Genomic DNA, 18,218 nt, shown 5'->3' on the forward strand with positions numbered 1-18,218 from the left:
TGATAAAGCATTAGCCAACCATGGCCAATACTGATACAACATTAGCCAACCAAGGCCAACACTGACACAGCATTAGCCAACCATGGCCAAGACACAGCATTAGCCAACCATGGCCAACACTGATACAGCATTAGCCATCTATGGCCAACACTGATACAGCATAAGCCAACCATGGCCAAGACACAGCATTAGCCAACCATGGCCAACACTGATACAGCATTAACCATCTATGGCAAACACTGATACAGCATAAGCCAACCATGGCCAAGACACAGCATTAGCCAACCATGGCCAACACTGATACAGCATTAGCCAACCATGGCCAACACTGATACAGCATTAGCCAACCAAGGCCAAGATACAGCATTAGCCAACCATGGCCAACACTGACAAAGCATTAGCCAACCAAGGCCAACACTGATACAGCATTAGCCAACCAAGGCCAAGATACAGCATTAGCCAACCATGGCCAACACTGATAAAGCATTAGCCAACCATGGCCAACACTGATACAGCATTAGCCAACCATGGCCAACACTGATACAGCATTAGCCAACAATGGCCAAGATACAGCATTAGCCAACCATGGCCAACACTGATAAAGCATTAGCCAACCATGGCCAACACTGATACAGCATTAGCCAACCAAGGCCAACACTGATACAGCATTAGCCAATCAAGGCCAACACTGATACAGCATTAGCCAACCATAACCAACACTGATACAGCATTAGCCAACCAAGGCCAACACTGATACAGCATTAGCCAACCATGGCCAACACTGATACAGCATTAACCATCTATGGCCAACACTGATACAGCATTAGCCAACCATGGCCAACATTACTACTAAACAATCCAGCATAGCTCAAACTACAGCAGCACTTGCCAACAGGAAAACAATCTAGAAAGAAAAAAAAAACGAATTAGCTCCGTGTTGCTGTTTCGAAGAAAATTATTGTAAATTCGCGGTAGAATAGTTATTGGGCTTAGCGGAAAAAAGTCCTCATGTGACAATGTATTTTTAAAAAAAAGTTATGACCTACAAAATATTTGATAGCTTTCTTTAAGCTATTCCAGTAAATTTGGTTCATGGAAAAATATTTTTTAAAAATATGTTGAATTTAATAAAACTGTTTTAAAATATTTGAATATCATTTTTAAAAGTTTGTACTCTTTTTTTTATAAATATATACAAAACGATCAAATTTGCTTTTCATACCTAGATAACTCTGTATGTGGAAGGGCTTTCTATAATTGAGCTATGCACAATAATATAGCATATATATATATATATATATATATATATATATATATATATATATATATATATATATATATATATATATATATATATCCTTTAACATCAAAGTTTTTAGAGGAGTAAAAACTGACACAAACTTAAACAAAATGTTAACAACTTCAGTCGATAATCATTGCCCTTTGTCATTGTATAATTTGGAGTAAAAGAAGACTTAAAGAGATAACCATAGTGGTCTACTAGCGGACCTACAAAAACATGACCAGTGTAAAGATAAAGGAAGGAGTGGACAAATGAACTGATCTGTTAAAACTAAGATTTTTACCGTCCAGAAATAATAGCAGAATAAACCAGCACGTGCCAACATTAATGAGGTAATTAGAGATAATTAAGATAGAGCCCGCCATGACGCGCTAGACTGGGAAAACAAGAGTTTCTGAACAGGAAGCCGCCCTTGTGTGGGCACGTGACTGCCAGACCTGACCAGCTCCACACGAGTTCATTGACCTTTCAAATTTCTTGCCGGACTGCGGGGCTGATGTTGCTGGTGTTAGCCACGATGTGATGTTGTTACACACGTAGGCGGCGCTGGTTGCGCGTGATGGCTGATTCTATGACGTCAAAGCGTGCTGTATGTGACACTAGATTCTATGCTAGTACGACATATTAAAATGTGGTGACGTCCAACTGATTTTTATAAATAGGCCTAACGTCTAACTGAATTTTTTTTTTACATATAACCTCAAGTGGTGTGCTTGTTATAATAGCAGAGGCGTAGCGATTGGGGGGGGGGGCAGGGGGGGGGGACATATGTCCCCGGGCGCCGACCTTAGGGGGCGCCAAAATGGGTTGTAAAAACAAATTAAAACGTCATTTTAGCTGCATTTTTGCAGTTTGAGGGGGTGGGGTGCACATCGAAAAGTTGAGGGGGTGCAAATCGAAAGTTTGAGGGGGGCGCAAATGGAAAATTTGCTCCCGAGGGGGCGCAAAATTAAAAATTTTCCCCGGGCGCCAGGTAGGGTCGCTACGCCTCTGTATAATAGATATAAGTGTGTGCTGCATATGACGTCAGCATATATTTACCTGTGTCGTCAGAGCTAAAACCAGTGTGTAAAATGACATGCGCAATACGACACAGATTGTTGACACACGTACTGATGCAGCTGCATGTCAAATATCAAATCAAACATGACAACTGACATACCTAAATTACCTCTACACCCAGCCCAACCCAACCATTTTTTTCTCTCCTGTAACTAGCTGCCCATCACAAAAGCTTAGCTTGACATTGACATTATTTACTTAATCCATCCGTGTGATATTTTGCCATTAACCTTGTTTGTTTTTGGTGAGTCTGCCGCTGTGTTGACAGACTTAATGTCATCTTCCTGTGGTAAAAAAAATGGCAAAAAAATATCCTGCTAAGTCAATATGGAAGTCAAATTTAACATTAAATATCACACATTTAGAAATGTGCAGGTTTTTATGATTTTTTTTTAATAGCAGTGCAACGATGCAGAACTTGCATTTAATGTATGGGGAAAAAATCAATGATAAAATTTAAAATAAAACTTTTAAGTTTTGTGGTAATTTATAGGACAGTATTCTGAGGGGAGGGAACTCAGTCTTTGCGTAATTAGCTCTCTCGTGTGAAAAGAGTAAATAAATAAGTTTTAATAAGGTTTATAAAAATGTTATACTACGTCAAGTAGAGAAGTAGAGATCTAATAAATATCGCTCACTATGTCACCAGAAGGCCTATCTCCTTGCATTGAGATGTTGAAATATTTTATTCGTAGAGTTTTACTGATCTAAATCCAGGCACAAGAAACATCAGATTACATCGTAGTCTTCACTATTGTATCATAAATAATCTAGATTCTAACTTTATTGCAAGCATAGTACAATATTTTAAATGTCTAAGTAAAAAAGACAATGCAAATACTAAAGTACCTCAGAACTAGTTTACTTTGATGGGAGTGGCATTTCCGACCCTCTAGCGGGGACAACTCGCCACAGGTGTTAGTAAAGGGAAACAACTTCGTGATAATGAGAGTTACGGTTCGTGCATGCTGTACATTGTTGTGTCTTGACTTTTTGATTTTGTTATGCAAATTAAAATTTCAAGTTTTATAATGCAGATGATAATCTCAAGTTTTTTTTAAAATGAAGATGAAATCTCGAATATTTAAAAGCAATACTGGTTTCACAAAATGTTCGATTAAAACATTGTTTTAGGGTTAGTTTTGGTCTTCATTAAAACACTGTTCATCATATGGAACGGTATGGCAAGGCGGTAGAGCGCTCGACTACTTCATTGAAAGTTAATTCCTGATCTCGGACTGTTAGGGAAAGCAAAGGTTGTTGGACATAGATCTGTCACACCTTCATAAGCCGTGGACATATTAACACATAAACTATACTTCACCTGCTGTTTTTAACGTCCGGTCCAAAAGGGTAACTTACAAGTCAACATTACACACACCACAATCTCACGCGCATACACACACTCATACCCATGCACACACACACAGCACAAACACTAATAAGTTGTATTTTGTGACACAATAAACCTTAGGCCTAAGCATAAAATCTGCAGGCTGTAGGGGCCGACAGTTTCCCAGCAGTGTCACGTATGATGTAATGGTGTAGGTAGACTGTACAAGATGACACCATGCAGTTAACCATAACTGTACAAGATGACACCATGCAAGTAACTGCATTACTGTACAAGATGACACCATGAAAGTAGCTGCATATCGTACTGATGATACAATGGCTAACCGAAGTGGAATTGATTGTAGTTGAGTACATCAGTGGATACTCGTGTTGTCCATTCAAAGGTGCTGACGTCAAACAGAAACCTAGCTAACCGGGATAACGTCATACCTGACGATTGTTATGGCGCCATACCTCATGTGGCAGGGATGACGTCAAACAGAAACCTAGCTAACCGGTATAACGTCATATCTGACGATTGTTATGGCACCATACCTCATGTGGCAGGGATGACGTCAAACAGAAACCTAGCTAACCGGGATAACGTCATACCTAACGATTGTTATGGCACCATAACTCATGTGGCAGGGATGACGTCATATATGACGATTGTGATGATGTCATACTTCGTGATAGCCGATAACATAAAGTTAACCAGAGGTGGATACCATTTAGCTGTGAAGAAAAGGCTAGAGTGACGTCAAAATAAAATACGTGAAATAGTAAATTTCACACAGCACATCCGTTTTATCCACGCTGTTTTTTTTTTTTTTACATTCTATAAACACAGGATTAATAAAAATAATCGAATGAAAAATGTCTCCAAGCATAAATACAAAATGCTATAATACACCTTAAGCCATGTTTCATTGCACGCGGGAACATGGTGATTAAATCATGTATAGAAAACTAAAATGTGACATGATCCAATCAAACCAAGCATAACTCGACTCACAACAAAAGCTGCACCACTAGAATCACAACACTACCGTGAACGTGTAACAACAGCGGCAAGTGTAGACGATCTTAAGGTGTCAGGAAACACAGAGGTTTAATCTTTTGTTCCCAACGGCAGGCCTACACCAGGACTACACCTGCATGATGTTACGTTTTTGTGTTGAATTCGTCCTGTGGTTTTTAAATGTGTCGTTTTAATTCAATAGGGCCTATGCGTTTTCAACAATGCTAGTGTTAGAATTCTTATATTAAAAAATGTCTGAAGTTTAGTGTGATAAATGTGTATGGAGTGATGATACTGCGAGTTGTTAAGGTTGTGAATAATATTTTTAGAGAATACCCTAAGAGATGCCACAATGTAGTTTTAAATACAATACATGAGTATTAAAAATATGAAGAAGTCGATAGAAAAATCCGTCTTTGAAAGATAATCCTGTGTGTGTACGTTTATCTTGTGTGTGTACGATTAGCCTGTGTGTACGATTAGCCTATGTGTGTAAGATAAGCCTGTGTGTACGATTAGCCAGTGTGTGTACGATTAGCCTGTGTGTACGATTAGCCTGTGTGTGTAATATTAGTATGTGTGTACGATTAGCCTGTATGTGTACGGTTAGCCTGTGAGTGTAATATTAGCCTGTGTGTACGATTAGCCTGATTGTGAACGATTAGCCCGTGTGTGTAAGATTAGCCTGTGTGTACGATTAGCTGGTGTGTGTACGATTAGCCTGTGTGTGTACGATTAGCCTGTGTGTGTGTACGATTAGCCTGTGTGTGTGTATGATTAGCCTGTGTGTGTACGATTAGCCTATGTGTACGATTAGCCTGTGTGTAAGATTAGCCTGTGTGTGTACGATTAGCCTGTGTGTGTACGATTAGCCTGTGTGTGTACGATTAGCCTATGTGTACGATTAGCCTGTGTGTAAGATTAGCCTGTGTGTGTACGATTAGCCTGTGTGTGTACGATTAGCCTATGTGTACGATTAGCCTGTGTGTGTGTACGATTAGCCTGTGTGTAAGATTAGCCTGTGTGTGTGTGTGTACGATTAGCCTGTGTGTGTGTACGATTAGCCTGTGTGTGTGTACGATTAGCCTGTGTGTAAGATTAGCCTGTGTGTGTACGATTAGCCTGTGTGTACGATTAGCCTGTGTGTACGATTAGCCTGATTGTGTACTATTAGCCCGTGTGTGTACGATTAGCTTGTGTGTAAGATTAGCCTGATTGTGTACGATTAGCCCGTGTGTTTAATATTAGCCTGTGTGTACGATTAGCCTGGTTGTGTACGATTAGCCTGATTGTGTACGATTAGACTGTGTGTACGATTAGCCTGATTGTGTTCGATTAACCCGTGTGTGTAATAGCCTGTGTGTACGATTAGCCTGATTGTGTACGATTAGCCTGATTGTGTAAGATTAGCCTGTGTGTACGTGAGCCAGTGTGTCGGTGTGGTGAAGAGACCAGGGCCGGTAATGGAAAAGTTGGTCACGTGACGGTCCACAGATTGTGTCGAGTGTCAGACCGGCGCGAGCAGGGAATTAGTGCTCACTCAATGTCACTAATGAGCTGTCAGCTTAAGTCGTCTGTCAGTTGGTCTGTCTGTTGGTCTGTCAGTTGGTCTGTCTGTTGGTCTGTCCGTTGGTCTGTCAGTTGGTCTGTCTGTTGGTCTGTCCGTTGGTCTGTCTGTTGGTCTGTCTGTTGGTCTGTCAGTTGGTGTAACCTGTAAGTTGGAGCATTTAGTCAGGCCAATCCGATAGTCTACTATTGTATGTTGTATTCTGCTTTAGAAAAAGCCGAGAAACATATGGGTAATATTAATCTTGGATCTCCTCAGGTTGAATCAAACATTGTCTAGTGGGGCTGATATGACTAGTGTAGACTCTTTCTCACTCTTAGCTTCAGGTTTCTCTAGTCTGTTCAGATTATAAATTACTGACTGCATGAAATTGACAATAGTAGTCTTAGATACTAGGATTATTGACTAGCTGAGGTCCCTGTTCTAATGGTTGTCCCAGGGATTGGGGTCTCTGTTCTAATTGTGGTTCCAGTGCTTGGGGTCCCTGTTCTAACAATCGTCCCAGAGTTTTTGGGGTCCCAGCGATTGTGGTCCTTGTACCACCCCCATGTCCACGTGCCTCCACTCCATATATTTAAAGTGGTACTGCGCCATCCGATACTAAACTAAGCTGGGCTACTACATGATAGAAGTTCTACACCAATAAACTCCAGTCGAGTTCAGTAGTGCGACCTACGGCCATAAACACAGGGGGTGAACTATCCAATACAGGGGTCGGCAGGAGGTGATGTTGTAAATCAGATTGGTGACAACCTGCGCGGCATAGGTACCCTGTTCACATAGACCCTCGGTGGTGTAGGTCGTTCCCTGTTCAATGATATATTGTGTGATATTATGTTCCCTGTCAGGTTTATATACATGGAAGGTTCCTTCTCTATAGTTAACTTCCGTGTTAATATAGGTTCATCTTGACTGTGAGATATGTTAGGTTCCTTCGTCACATTATTTTGTAGGTTGCTATGGTAGGTTTCTATGGTAGGTTCCCTCATCCCATTTCGGTAAGTTCCCTCATCACATTTTAGTAGGTTGCTATTGTAAGCTCCTATGGTAGGTTGCTATGGTAGGTTGCTATGATAGGTTGCTATGTCAGGTTCCCTCATCAAATCTCAGTAGCATGCTAATGCAGGTTGCTGTGGTAGGTTGGTATGGTAGGTTGCTATGGTAGTTTATTATGGTATTTTGCTATGGTAGGTTGCTAGGATATGTTGCTATGGTAGGTTGCTAGGATATGTTGCTATGGTAGGTTCCCTCATCACATTTTAGTAAGTTACTATGGCAGGTAGCTAAGTCAGGTACCTATGTGAGTTGCCTTTTCTGCACTTAACCACGGTGCAGGTTAGAGTGAGTACACACTGCCCACCTCTCCCCCCACCTCCAGCAATGTGAGCGCTATCGGTGTCCTCTTGTCAATTTGACCGCCTCACGAAATGCCAAAGATCCACAACAGTAATGAAATAGTAGGACTGAGCGACATGTATATGACATGTAACAACGCAATCTATCATGCAGTGACGGACTTATCAAATCGTATCATTATATGTACGTGCTAACTTTAGACCGTATGGGTAATTTTAATTTGGTTTTTAATTAGTTTTGTACATGAGAGGGGTGGTGGTTAGACGCACTGACAATGTGTTTCATCTTAGCGATATTAGCTTATGTTCTATTTGCTATAATATCAATAGCTAATGTTCTTTGTCTTGTTATTTATACAAGCTAATGTTCTTGTCTTGTTATTTACACAAGCTAATGTTCTATTCCATGCTAGTTATACCTACACCTCTAATTTTCTATATCTTTTAGCTAAAAAATTAAAGCACCACTGATATACTTCTCTTGCTAATGTTGCTGTTGTGTATCGGAGACAATACATTTTAGCTGCTTGATTTAGTGGAATGTTAATTATTGCACGCTTTACTGAACATTTGATGAATACACCAAGTGGCCAATTAATTTACAAAAAGATTCATTAACTCATTTATTATGTCAGTCACGCATCATTTGTGTTTACCATATTGTCTAGCCTCAACAAGCCGTCTGCGAGTTAAGTAGCTGATCTGAATAACGGAGAGTTCCCTGTGACGTCAAACATATTTAGAGTAGCGTCCCCTGAAATAGTCCCCAAACAACAACACCGACACGTCACTACAAAGGAAAACGGTTCCCAGAAAGAACCGCAACGGAAAAAAGCGCAACGGAAAAAAGCGCAAAACAAAAAGCGCAACGGAAAAAAGCGCACACGGAAAAAAGCGCAAAGAGAAAAAAGCGCACACAGAAAAAAGCGCAAAGAGAAAAAAGCGCACACAGAAAAAAGCGCAAACAGAAAAAAGCGCAAACGGAAAAAAGCGCAAAGAGAAAAAAGCGCACACGGAAAAAAGCGCAAAGAGAAAAAAGCGCACACAGAAAAAAGCGCAAAGAGAAAAAAGCGCACACAGAAAAAAGCGCAAAGAGAAAAAAGCGCAAACGGAAAAAAGCGCAAAGAGAAAAAAGCGCACACGGAAAAAAGCGCAAACGGAAAAAAGCGCAAACGGAAAAAAGCGCAAAGAGAAAAAAGCGCAAACGGAAAAAAGCGCAAAGGGAAAAAAGCGCACACAGAAAAAAGCGCAAACAGAAAAAAGCGCAAACGGAATAAAGCGCACACAGAAAAAAGCGCAAACGGAAAAAAACGCAAACTGAAAAAAGCGCAACGACAAAAAGCGCAACGGAAAAAAGCGCAAAAACAGAAAAAAAACGCAAACAGAAAAAAGTACACACAGAAAACTGTGCACACCGAAAAATGCACAAAGAGCCATTTTCGCACAAAGACCTATAAGGACTAGATGACACATTTATACATGATTGTTAGGGCTGCTGTGAGAGTGTTGTGTTTGACCTGACGCGATATACTACCACTTAAAGCATACCACTACCATGTGCATTCACATCACCACGATACAGGCGATAATCGCTTGACACAACGTCTATTTTTTTCTTGTTCACTATTTATTCAACGACTATTCTCGAATAAATAAACATAAAACTATCCTTGATATTGGCTTTACACGGAGTATCTCGTACATGCTCCCTAGTCCCAAGCTTGCATTCTATAACAACCCGTTTCTATCGCAAAACTTCACTCTCTTTCTTCCGAGTCATCAAACATGCATTCGCTATATCTCTCGCACCAACATTCATTCGCACAAAAATACCCAGATAAAACACACATCATAATCATAACATTTTTATAACATTTAAGCTGAGAATGAATATTATTTGTGAATACTAAAAACACTAACTCTGTAGACTACACTAAGTATATAGTAAGAAAAGTAGGTCATGTATGATGTGTATATACTAGGCCTCACCAAAAAGAGAATGGAAAAACAGCCGTGTATTCTAAAAGAATTGTAACACAAACAATGGAATGAAAGCGTTTTCTTCTGTCAGTATGAACACTAAACATGTATGCAAATCTTCCCACACACCACCAAAAAAATCTACCTACCCACGAACCCACCAACTAACCCACCTACCTACCCGTATATATATATATATATATATATATATATATATATATATATATATATATATATATATATATATATATATATATATATATATATATATTGGGTAGGTAAGTAGGTAGTGTGGTGGTGTGTGGGAAGATGTGTGTGTGGGTAATTAGGTGGTTGGGTGTTTGCGTAGAAGAGAGTTTTATCCAGACATCAGTTCGGGGTTGGGGGGGGGGGGGGGGGGGGGGGGTCTCGGCCCGAAGAGAGTCTACCGTCTACCCCCACCCCCCCCCCCCCCCCCTTCCCCTCGAACGAAATGGAATTTATATTTTTAGATTATGCACATTTCCTACTGAGCCAATAGAGCACTACATCAAATAGTTAATCAGTTTAACAATGTAGACACCATTGAAGTAGGTCCGAGTCAAAGCCTGGTGTTATAATAAAACTACATCTTTGTCCATTATGCTGTTCAACACATGCTTCGATTGGTGTTAGGATTGTTACATATAAGTATTTGCGTAGATTTAGAGTAGCGTCCTATTTGTTTACATGTTTTCATTACCCTTCAAACTATAGTCTTTTTTAGTTATATTGAGATTAAAGAATGTAAATAAATAGCACAAACGTCTTATGTAGCATAGAAATGATTGGTATGGAAGTGACATAAAGCGCAGAAAACTTAGAGGTTAGGTAGGGAATAAAAGGTGGGGTTAGGAAAGTTTGGGGGTCCATTCTCTAATAGGCAGTCTATGTCTCGTTCGTACTTTCAAACAATAAAGACGTTAATTGTATACAGACTTCGTGTTGGTTAATTGTTGACCCTGTCCTCACCTCACATCACAACAGTTGGGTGACGCTTACCTTGTCATGTTAAAATAAGTAGCATGTAATTGATTTAGTTCGAAGTGAGTGTTCATACAAGCCCAACGCACTAATTAAGGCTGTCGCAAAAGATGTAACATATGTCAATGAATTTTCATTTAAAAAAATATCTCGTGCAGTTTACGAAACTAACGACCGTCGCCCATACTTTTATTTTTCCGCGCGCCAGATTTGAATACATGTTTAGTGTTCATACTGACAGAAGAAAACGCTTTCATTCCATTGTTTGTGTTACAATTCTTTTAGAATACACGGCTGTTTTTCCATTCTCTTTTTGGTGAGGCCTAGTATATACACATCATACATGACCTACTTTTCTTACTATATACTTAGTGTAGTCTACAGAGTTAGTGTTTTTAGTATTCACAAATAATATTCATTCTCAGCTTAAATGTTATAAAAATGTTATGATTATGATGTGTGTTTTATCTGGGTATTTTTGTGCGAATGAATGTTGGTGCGAGAGATATAGCGAATGCATGTTTGATGACTCGGAAGAAAGAGAGTGAAGTTTTGCGATAGAAACGGGTTGTTATAGAATGCAAGCTTGGGACTAGGGAGCATGTACGAGATACTCCGTGTAAAGCCAATATCAAGGATAGTTTTATGTTTATTTATTCGAGAATAGTCGTTGAATAAATAGTGAACAAGAAAAAAATAGACGTTGTGTCAAGCGATTATCGCCTGTATCGTGGTGATGTGAATGCACATGGTAGTGGTATGCTTTAAGTGGTAGTATATCGCGTCAGGTCAAACACAACACTCTCACAGCAGCCCTAACAATCATGTATAAATGTGTCATCTAGTCCTTATAGGTCTTTGTGCGAAAATGGCTCTTTGTGCATTTTTCGGTGTGCACAGTTTTCTGTGTGTGCTTTTTTCTGTTTGCGTTTTTTTTCTGTTTTTGCGCTTTTTTCCGTTGCGCTTTTTGTCGTTGCGCTTTTTTCAGTTTGCGTTTTTTTCCGTTTGCGCTTTTTTCTGTGTGCGCTTTTTTCCGTTTGCGCTTTTTTCTGTTTGCGCTTTTTTCTGTGTGCGCTTTTTTCCCTTTGCGCTTTTTTCCGTTTGCGCTTTTTTCTCTTTGCGCTTTTTTCCGTTTGCGCTTTTTTCCGTTTGCGCTTTTTTCCGTGTGCGCTTTTTTCTCTTTGCGCTTTTTTCCGTTTGCGCTTTTTTCTCTTTGCGCTTTTTTCTGTGTGCGCTTTTTTCTCTTTGCGCTTTTTTCTGTGTGCGCTTTTTTCTCTTTGCGCTTTTTTCCGTTTGCGCTTTTTTCTCTTTGCGCTTTTTTCCGTTTGCGCTTTTTTCTGTTTGCGCTTTTTTCTGTGTGCGCTTTTTTCTCTTTGCGCTTTTTTCTGTTTGCGCTTTTTTCTCTTTGCGCTTTTTTCTGTGTGCGCTTTTTTCTCTTTGCGCTTTTTTCCGTGTGCGCTTTTTTCCGTTGCGCTTTTTGTTTTGCGCTTTTTTCCGTTGCGCTTTTTTCCGTTGCGGTTCTTTCCGGCCACCAAGGAAAACAAACAGTGAGGACAAATATTTTGGGCACGTGACTGCTAAATATTTCCTGCTTCGTTGTGAAATACTCTGGCTGTGACTTAGATGTCGGCTTGGGTTATTTCCCATTTCCTTAGTGGCAAGGTTTGGGGGTCTAAGCAGCCTGCCCGACATCGCAATAAATCATAGCATCCTTGTCGAGGGGAGGGTGGGAGGTGTCTTGTATTGATGTCCGGGTGGGTGGGGAGGTGGGGGGGGGGGGATTGAGGTCGAAATGAGAGTTGGTATAAAAAAAATTGGGGCCCTAAATGAGTGTTGACTTGGAGTAACCTCAAGTCAAGTGCCCTAAATTAAATGTGACTTGTCTCACATCGATTCATTTCCACTGGATTAAATGTGACTTAGTTGCCAACTACTGATTTGGGTTAGATATGACTTCAAAATCAAAGTGACTGCCTTCAACTGCTTTGGATTAGATATGACTTTAAAATCAAAGTGACTGCTTTCAACTGATTTGGGTTAGATATGACTTCAAAATCAAAGTGACTGCCTTCAACTGCTTTGGATTAGATATGACTTCATATCAGTGATTTGGACTTTATACAAGTCAGATGGCCTAAATTATCCATGACTTTGACTACCCTTAGGTCAACTATTGTCATGGTTTCAATGTAGTTTTGACTAACTAGAGTACCGTAGGCCAGATGTCTTGAGTCAGACATGACTTTGACTAGCGGTAAGTCAAAAACTACTGGTGTGGACAAAATGTGACTTTGACTTAATACTAAAAACCAGATTCTTTAGTCAGCTATGACTTTGACTAGCCGTTAAGTCAACTAGTGCTTTGGATTACATGTTACTATGACTTAATATTACAAGCCAAATGTCTTGAGTCACATATGACTTTGACTAGCCGTAAGTCAACTACTGCTTTGGATTACATGTTACTATGACTTAATATTACAGGCCAAATGTCTTGAGTCAGATATGACTTTGACTAGCGGTAAGTCAAAAACTACTGATGTGGACAAAATGTGACTTTGACTTAATACTAAAAACCAGATTCTTGAGTCAGCTATTACTTTGACTAGCCGTAAGTCAACTACTGCTTTGGATTACATGTTACTATGACTTAATATTACAAGCCAAATGTCTTGAGTCAGATATGACTTTGACTAGCCGTAAGTCAACTACTGCTTTGGATTACATGTTACCATGACTTAATATTACAAGCCAAATGTCTTAAGTCAGATATGACTTTGACTCATCTATTAGAAGCCAAGAATGGGTGGACACCACGACGGAATCTCCAAACACATTTCGTTTGAAAATCTAAAAATAGCCCTATTCAAATTCCGTTTACTTTAAACTAAAAAGATTGTAAAGGGGTAATACAGTATCTGATCATAGTGAACACATCTGCAGTTACCGCCCCTACGTACGCTCTGTTGTAGATACAAAGCTTTAGTTACCGTTCCTGCTGTTGAGAAAGAGGCTTTATCAACACGACGTAGCGCCCTCTATTGACGTCCCGTCTTTCCCCTTGCGTTCCACGCAGCTGAATGAATGCAGTAAAAAATATGTCTACTACCCATAGACCGTGCAGCAATGCTAGAGAAATGTCAAACTTAATTTAACATTTGACCTATATTTTAAGCACAGTCACGACACGCACTAAAAGTATAGGGGAAGATTTTTTTTTATATGTTTATATGGGGACATTTTAAATTTACGCCAAATCCGCTGTCATAAAGTAATAAATAATAAGACATACACTTTAAAAACTCATTTCGAGGAAAGTGTTAGCCCATTTATGTCCTTGAACATAAATCTATAGCATGATCAACATTGGCTCTCCATAGATCAGATGTATATTATGTTGGAGGGAGTCGAGCCACATCTATATTATTCACTTAGGTGCTCCCTAATACAGTCTTATAAAATGTTGTTTTTGATCTTTGCAAGCGTCTTGATAAAGGTTTGGTGCTACTGGTAGGTTTCTTCTAATTGGTTGGGTGCTACTGGTATGTTCCGTTACCTAACTGATATGACAAAGTTAACATATCATACCGTAACCTACATGAAATGACAAAGTTAACATATCATACCGTAACCTACCTGAGATGACAGTTAACATATCAGACAGTTACCTACCTGAGATGACAGTTAACATATCATACCATTACCTACCTGAGATGACAAAGTTAACATATCAGACCGTTACCTACCTGAGATGACAGTTAACATATCATACCATTACCTACCTGAGATGACAAAGTTAACATCTCAGACCGTTACCTACCTGAAATGGCAAAGTTAACATATCAGACCGTTACCTACCTGAAATGACAAAGTTAACATATCAGACCGTTACCTACCTGAGATGACAGTTAACATATCAGACCGTTACCTACCTGAAATGACAAAGTTAACATACCAGACCGTTACCTACCTGAGATGACAGTTAACATATCAGACCGTTACCTACCTGAAATGACAAAGTTAACATACCAGACCGTTACCTACCTGAGATGACAGTTAACATATCAGACCATTACCTACCTGAAATGACAAGGTTAACATATCAGACCGTTACCTACCTGAGATGACAAAGTTAACATATCAGACCGTTACCTACTTGAAATGACAAAGTTAACATATCATACCGTTACCTACCTGAAATGACAAAGTTAACATATCAGACCGTAACCTACCTGAGATGACAAAGTTAACATATCAGACCGTTACCTACAGTGCCGGCGCCAGGTTATTTAGCTCCCTAGGCAAAACTTATTAAAACGCCACCTTTCACACAAATTAATTACTAAAACATATTAATTAAAAGTGACATATTAATTTATTATCAATTGCATACACGTTATAAGTAGACATCAAAATCAAATTTTACTTTCCTCCTTCGTCGCAAAAGCTTGTACTAATTCCTTCAACTCCCGTTTGCAAGCGTAATTACATTCAGTGTCTCTTCCAGATATTTTTCTCCGGGGGGCGGAAGGGGGCGGGCGGACATTGTTTATATATTTTCTATATAAATTCAATTTCGTTTGGGGGAGGGGGGCGGTAGACTTTCTTCGGGGTAGCTCCCCCCCCCCCCCCCCCACCCCTACCGAAGAGATGCCTGGAAGAAACTCTGATCACATTCTATTGAAATTGTTGCTATTCAACGAGAAAATTTTTAAAAATATATGAAAAAACACCCACTTAACTAATTAGATGATTCATTTGCGACTAAGTATTTTAGACGCATTAGTTGCACTATCTCATACTGTTTGTCTACTAACATTAAGTATTGCAATCTACAACGGCTATTGATGTATTTATTTTTCAACGTGATAATACTAAAAAGAGCTACCAAACTATTTTGTTTAGAACTTCTGCTCTATATAATTTTTTACAATAGCAAATATTAAACTTGTTGCATTTATAAGTAAGCGGTTAACCTAAAGTGCATAAATTTGAAATGAATGTAAAGTTAAGCAACGAATTATCTCCTATTTGGAAATCCAAATACCAGAATTTTTTATTCAAGGGAAACAACTTTCCCAAGAATAGCTAAATTAACCAAGTGTAACTAAGACATGCTTGAAAAACACAATAAAACGCTCTAAATTTCATTAGGTAATAATTATAAGAAATCTTTTATGTCAACTATGTAATCGTTTCAAAAGAATATATTTTACTCATTGATTACTTAGCTGTAGGTTTTGTTTGAAAGTCTAAACACGGTAGCCTTATTATAACATACTTGTAGTCAATTTTGATGACATACAGTTTTAATGTGTTAAGCCAAAATGGGGAATCGCTATTATTAAACAACATTATTGTGACTGAGACTAGGGAGGAAGCTAAGGGCCTGTTGAGAACAATACAGACCAAGAGAGGACAGGAAGTGCCTGGACCACTAAACATCATGAACATAGACCAGGGGTCGGCAACCTTTTGAAGCGGAAGAGCCAAAAGTTACAATTTTCAAAATTTCCCTGGTTTTAAAGAGTCACTAACACTTTTTTTATTTCAAATATTTAATTTTTTTATTAAGATTATTAGTATTTATTCAAGGAGCTGGAGAGCCGCATCTTGATATCAAAAGAGCCGCATGCGGCTCGCGAGCCGCAGGTTGCCGACCCCTGACATAGACGACAGTATGGACAGTATAGCGCAAACTGATCTGGCTAACCCTGGCATGCCCAGGGCGTTTGACAGAGTCACACCTGTCAATCTGAAATTCACCCCCTGATTTTTAAAAAAAGTTGTTTTAAAACAAAATTTTAGATTCTGACTCCAAGAATACCTGTCCATTTGAAATTCACACCGTAAAAAAACATTTTTATTGTTTTAGAGTGACAGCTTTCAATTTGAAATAATTCCCTAATTATTTTTTTTAATAAATAAACTAACCCCTTAAAATAAAAATAATAAATAACCTTAGTTTGGACTCAAATGAAAAATGTTGCCTGTGGTGTTTAATAGAGTACCCATAGTCTATTTTAAAATTCACCCCCCCCCCTCCACGTTTTTTAAAGAAATGTTAGGATGTAAAAGAGAACAGAACTAGTATGGTTATTATGGTGACTTATTTATAAATATGCTACACATTTTCAATGTATCTATGACCATTTTTATCATTTCTCATTACCATTTTGATGCATTTCTCTAGCTTAAACCATGTATAACTTTACTGTTATTGTAAATAGTTGTTTTTTCACTTAAGTTAATGTTATATGGTATGATTATGTGTTCATGTAGGAGAGGCAATAAACAGACTGAAACATGAAAAAAAAAAAAAAAAAAAATTATTGTAAACAGGAAGTATCGAGAACAACTGAATCATCAAATGACAAAATACTAAAATAGTCTTAAATACCTAATCTTATTCTTCAAGTTAGTCTTCAAAATAATAAAAGGCAGAGAAAGAAGTAGATCTAGATCTATACTAACGTTTTTGTGAGTAAATATTAATAAGTTAATAACCATGTTCGCCCAAGTACAGCCAAGTTCCTCCTCCAGTCAAGGGAATAATTCAGGCCTCTATGAGGAGGTGAAACTGTACAGAACAACAAAAGAAAGAGAAAAATATGACAACATGGCTGATTTGTATGCTGTAATAAACACACTCCAGAGTTTGGAGAAAGCTTACATTAGAGATGCTGTCCTTGCTAAAGAGTACACAGCTACATGCTCCAAACTTTTAGTTCAGTATAAAGCAGCTTTCAAACAAGTACACAGTGACTTTTCTACAATAGAGGAGTTCATGAAAAAGTATAGGCTGGATTGTCCAGCAGCACTAGAGAGAATCAAAGAAGACAGGCCTATTACTATTAAAGATGACAAAGGAAATACAAGTAAATGTATAGCAGACATAGTCTCTCTTTTTATCACTGTTATGGACCAACTGAGGCTAGACATTTAAAGCTATGGATGCAGTTCACCCAGACCTACAAGAACTTGTAGAAACTATGACACGTCTCAGCCTCTTACCCCCAGACTTTGAGGGCAAACAGAAAGTGCGTAAATGGTTGGAAACAGGGGCGTAGCGAGGGGGGGGGGGGGGCGGGGGGTGCGGACCGCACCGGGTGACACCCGACCTCGCTACGCCACTGGTTGGAAACACTTGGCAACATGCAGGCTTCAGAGGAATTAGATGAGACACAGGTCCGACAGATGCTCTTTCATTTAGAATCTGCTTACAATGAATTTAACAGGAGCCTGCACGATAATTAATTTTCTGCTATTTAAAGAATTCTGTTATAGTAAACACAATAATGTCCTAGTATTATTATACCAGATCAGGACATATTGGGGAAATAAGTGTTAAATAGGGTATGTTACACATCTGACCGTATTAAATTAGGGTAAATTTATTTCTTAAAATTCAGATGCAGTTTTTCTACAATTGTAAAACCATTTTTTTTCTGCAGTATGTTGGTGTAGTGCTTACTGGTTTTGTTCATAATAATTGAAAAAAAAACATAATTGGAATATTTTTGTATTTTATTTCATTGCAAATATGTCACGTTTTAGAATTTTATCTTCCCTATACTGCAGTCACTGATGCTA

At 38.8% G+C, this 18,218-nt stretch overlaps 1 pseudogene; it reads left to right on the top strand.

The window, feature by feature from the left end:
- The first annotated feature begins 17,046 nt into the window (after window positions 1-17,046).
- Window positions 17,047-17,882, top strand: LOC131943804 (vacuolar protein sorting-associated protein 28 homolog; annotated as a pseudogene).
- The last annotated feature ends 336 nt before the right edge of the window (window positions 17,883-18,218 follow it).

Source organism: Physella acuta, unplaced genomic scaffold (assembly GCF_028476545.2).
Source record: "Physella acuta isolate Inbredline_101_S28 unplaced genomic scaffold, ASM2847654v3 ptg000466l, whole genome shotgun sequence".
Lineage (NCBI taxonomy): Eukaryota > Metazoa > Mollusca > Gastropoda > Physidae > Physella > Physella acuta.